The following is a 5,104-nucleotide window of genomic DNA, read 5'->3' as shown; positions in this document are numbered from 1 at the left end:
CGCTTGAACCCAGGAGGCAGGGTTGCAGTGAGCTGAGATCTCGCCGCTGCACTCCAGCCTGGGTGACAGAATGAGACTCCGTCTCAAAAAAAAACAAAAGAACAAAAAAACAGGTTAGACTATACCAGTTGATTTGAAGGAATTGTCATGATACATTGTTAAGACAGAAAAAAAGGAAGAAATGCTGAGAAATGTTTCATGAGCACAAGTTCTCCAAAAAGCAGAAATTAGATGTGAAGGTAAGTTTTTAATAAAAAAAAAAAAAAAAAAAAAAAAAAAATTCTGCAAAGGCAAGTGAGGTGGGTGCTGGGGGAGTCTGGGAAAGTCTTCTATGAAGGAGAGAGGGAACAAGGAAAGTTTGATGAAAGAGACATTTACTACATTGCAGTTCTAATAAAGTTTGACAAGACTGAGAGGGAGTCCTCCAGTCAAAATTGCCTGCCAGAGTTACAATTTTGCAGAAATGATCCTGTCATTGTTGTCTTTCCACTTTCAATCACTGGCTAGGTTCATGGGAAGTGTGGCCTTCATGCCAACAGGTGGATGGATTTCAGAGTTCAGCAGCAAGGGCCACAGGTCAATTACACTCCCTGTTATTGGAGGTCCAAGAGGCATATTTGCATTTTAAGATGATTTCTTTCAGCATGGAAATAATACTGACTGAATACATATGGATTGTATCATGATTTTTTTTGAAAGTGGGTAGGAAAAGAGAGAAGAGAGAAAAAAGACAAAAATAAACATACAAAACTATGATTTGTATTAAAGCACAAAAGATAAAAATATCAATTTGTATAAGATAACCTACTATTATAAATGTGATATTTTAAAATGTAAATGAGTATATTTAACAATAGGTTTAACACTGTGTTAAGATGTCAATTGCTCCCAATTGATCTCTAAATTCAAAACAATCTATATCAAACTACAGCATAGTTTTTTCATGGAAATTAATATGCTAATTCTAAAATTCACATTAAATGCAAAAGACTTAGGATATACAGTGCAATTTTGAATGAGAACAGAATTGAAGAGCTACCTAACTGCAAAGTCTATTGCAAAGATAAAATAGTTCAGACAGTGTGGTTTGGCATCAAAATAGAGAAAGTGATCAATGGAACAGAATGGGAAGTTCAATAATAGACCTACATACATAGCCAACTAACATTCAACAAAAATGCAAAGGTAATTAAGTGGAAAAAATATGTATACATGTTGTCTTTTCAACTGCTGCTGGAAAAATTGCATATCTATATACAAAGAAAATATGCACTTAAGTTACAGATTCTACCACATTGGTAAATAAGACTTAAAATGCATTATAGATCTAAATATAACCTAAAACTGCAAAACCTGTAGAAGAAAACATCGGAGAAAATCATGGTGACCTTGAGTGAGGCAAATAAGTATTAACTATACTAAGAAAAAAAAAGATCTATAAAATAAAAAATTAATTTGACCTCATCAAAATTAAAAACTCCTTATTTTGGGGAATAAAACTCTTAAAACAGTGAAAATACAATTAAAAATTGGAATAGTTGCAATTCATATAACTGGTAAACAGCTTATATCCAGAATATATAAATCTCAAAGTTGAAAAATAAGAAAACAACTCAATAAAAAATGGACAAAAGATTTAAGTACCTGGATAACACAGTTAAACTCCGTCTCCACTAAAAATACAAAAAATTAGCCGGCATGGTGGCGGGCGCCTGCAGTCCCAGCTACTGCGGAGGCTGAGGCAGGAGAATGGCGTGAACCTGGAAGGCGGAGCTTGCAGTGAGGAGAGATCGCACCACTGCACTCCAGCCTGGGCGACAGAGTGAGACTCCATTTCAAAAAAAAAAAAAAAAAAGATTTAAGTAGATATATCACTGAAGATATACGGATGGGAGGTAAGCACCTAAAACGATGTTCAACATCACTAGTGTAGGAGCAGAGAGAAAGCTTCCCTTCTATCCCTTCTGAAGGTTAGCTGAAATGATTGACGATCAACAAAATTAGTAGAAAAAAATGTTTACAAATTTATTAACATGCATGTGGACACAGAAGTTCTGTAAAAATGAGACTCAAAGAAGAACCAGATAGTTAATGCTGAAACACTCTCTTCATAAGCGGGAGGGAACTCAGGGGGCTGTAGATAATTTTAGAGAGGTAGTACATGATTTTTAGGAGAAATAAATGGGCCTAAATAACAAAGACCTGAGACGAAGTCTTGGAGCTCCAGAAGAGATGGTGGAGAGGAGATGGGAGGAAGGCAAGGAAGACCTTCACTGTGAACAAAGGTTGTCTTATGTAGCTAAGCCTCCCAGGCAATGTCTTGGAGCTGACCTCAAAAGAATAGATGAAAAGCTCTTCTGGCCATCGTAACTTTCAGTCTCTTCTCCAGTGTTTTTTTTTTTTTTTTTTTTTTTTTTTTTTTTTTTTTTTTTTTTTTTTGAGTTATGTGATGATATTTCACAGGAGGGGATTTTAGGATAATTGCATGTCTTCTGGAGAGACATTTCCTTAGTCAGATAAGAAAATTTCCGAGTAAGTTTCTCCAGGTGCTTCAGAAAAGAAAGAGAATCAGAGAGAGAAGGGGTTGGGGGAAGGTCAGAGAAAGATGTTGGTCCTGAGGCTTGTTTATGAGGCCTTTTAATTTTTTCAATTAAAAGCACTCAGCACGCTAAGACACCATATTTTGCAGTGTTTTCTGGGCTCCAACACTAGTTAATAAAATACAAATTAAAACCACAATGAAGAGGGCGGAGCAAGATGGCCGAATAGGAATAGCTCCAGTCTCCATCTCCCAGCGCGAGCGACACAGAAGACCGGTGATTTCTGCATTTTCAACTGAGGTACTGGGGTCATCTCACTCGGGAGTGCCAGACAATCGGTGCTGGTCAGCTGCTGCAGCCCGACCAGCGAGAGCTGAAGCAGGGCGAGGCATCGCCTCACGTGGGAAGCGCGAGGGGGAAGGGAGTCCCTTTTCCTAGCCAGGGGAACTGAGACACACAACACCTGGAAAATCGGGTAACTCCCACCCCAATACTGCGCTGTAACACCGGCACACTGGAGAATATATCCCACACCTGGCAGGGAGGGTCCCAAGCCCAGGGAGCCTCCCTCCTTGCTAACACAGCAGTCTGCCACAATTTAACGGCAAGGCAGCAGCGAGGCTGGGGGAGGGGCGCCCACAATCCCTGAGGATTAAGTAGGTAAATAAAGCCGCTGGGAAGCTCGAACTGGGTGGAGCTCACAGCAGCTCAAGGAAACCTGCCGGTCTCTGTAGACTCCGCCTCTGGGGACAGGGCTCAGCTAAAGCAGCAGAGGCCTGTCCAGACCCGAACGACTCTGTCTGACAGCTTTGAAGAGAGCAGTGGATCTCCCAACACAGAGGTTGAGATATGAGAAGGGGCAGTCTGCCTGCTCAAGTGGGTCACTGACCCCTGAGTAGCCTAACTGGGAGACATCCCCCACTAGGGGCAGTCTGACACCCCACACCTCACAGGGTGGAGTACACCCCTGAGAGGAAGCATCCAAAGCAAGAATCAGACAGGTGCACTCGCTGTTCAGCAATATTCTATCTTCTGCAACCTCTGCTGCTGATACCCAGGCAAACAGGGTCTGGAGTGGACCTCAAGCAATCTCCAACAGACCTATAGCTGAGGGTCCTGACTGTCAGAAGGAAAACTATCAAACAGGAAGGACACCTATACCAAAACCCCATCAGTACGTCACCATCATCAAAGACCAGAGACAGATAAAACCACAAAGATGGGGGAAAAGCAGGACAGAAAAGCTGGAAATTCAAAAAATAAGAGCGCATCTCCTCCTGCAAAGGAGCACAGCCCATCGCCAGCAACGGATCAAAGCTGGTCAGAGAATGATTTTGATGAGATGAGAGAAGAAGGATTCAGTCCATCAAACCTCTCAGAGCTAAAGTAGGAATTACGTACCCAGCGCAAAGAAACTAAAAATCTTGAAAAAAGAGTGGAAGAATTGACAGCTAGACTAATTAATGCAGAGAAGGTCATAAACGAAATGACAGAGATGAAAACCATGACAGGAGAAATACGTGACAGATGCACAAGCTTCAGTAACCGACTCGATCAACTGGAAGAAAGAGTATCAGCGATGGAGGATCAAATGAATGAAATGAAGCGAGAAGAGAAACCAAAAGAAAAAAGAAGAAAAAGAAATGAACAAAGCCTGCAAGCAGTATGGGATTATGTAAAAAGACCAAATCTACGTCTGATTGGGGTGCCTGAAAGTGAGGGGGAAAATGGAACCAAATTGGAAAACACTCTACAGGATATCATCCAGGAGAACTTCCCCAACCTAGCAGGCCAGGCCAACATTCAAATTCAGGAAATACAGAGAACGCCACAAAGATACTCCTCCAGAAGAGCAACTCCAAGACACATAATTACCAGATTCACCAAAGTTGAAATGAAGGAAAAAATCTTAAGGGCAGCCAGAGAGAAAGGTCGGGTTACCCACAAAGGGAAGCCCATGAAACTGACAGCAGATCTCTCGGCAGAAACTCTACAAGCCAGAAGAGAGTGGGGGCCAATATTCAACGTTCTTAAAGAAAAGAATTTTAAACCCAGAATTTCATATCCAGCCAAACTAAGTTTCATAAGTGAAGGAGAAATAAAATTCTTTACAGATGAGCAAATGCTTAGAGATTTTGTCACCACCAGGCCTACCTTAAAAGAGACCCTGAAGGAAGCCCTAAACATGGAAAGGAACAACCGGTACCAGTCATTGCAAAAACATGCCAAAATGTAAAGACCATCGAGCCTAGGAAGAAACTGCATCAACTAATGAGCAAAATAACCAGTTAATATCATAATGGCAGGATCACGTTCACACATAACAATATTAACCTTAAATGTAAATGGACTAAATGCTCCAATTAAAAGACACAGACTGGCAAACTGGATAAAGAGTCAAGACCCATCAGTCTGCTGTCTTCAGGAGACCCATCTCACATGCAGAGACATACATAGGCTCAAAATAAAGGGATGGAGGAAGATCTACCAAGCAAATGGAGAACAAAAAAAAGCAGGGGTTGCAATCCTAGTCTCTGATAAAACAGACTTTAAACCATCAAAGA

This window comes from Piliocolobus tephrosceles, chromosome 5 (genome assembly GCF_002776525.5).
Source record: "Piliocolobus tephrosceles isolate RC106 chromosome 5, ASM277652v3, whole genome shotgun sequence".
In the NCBI taxonomy this organism is placed as follows: domain Eukaryota; kingdom Metazoa; phylum Chordata; class Mammalia; order Primates; family Cercopithecidae; genus Piliocolobus; species Piliocolobus tephrosceles.
This window is presented reverse-complemented; position numbering follows the sequence as displayed.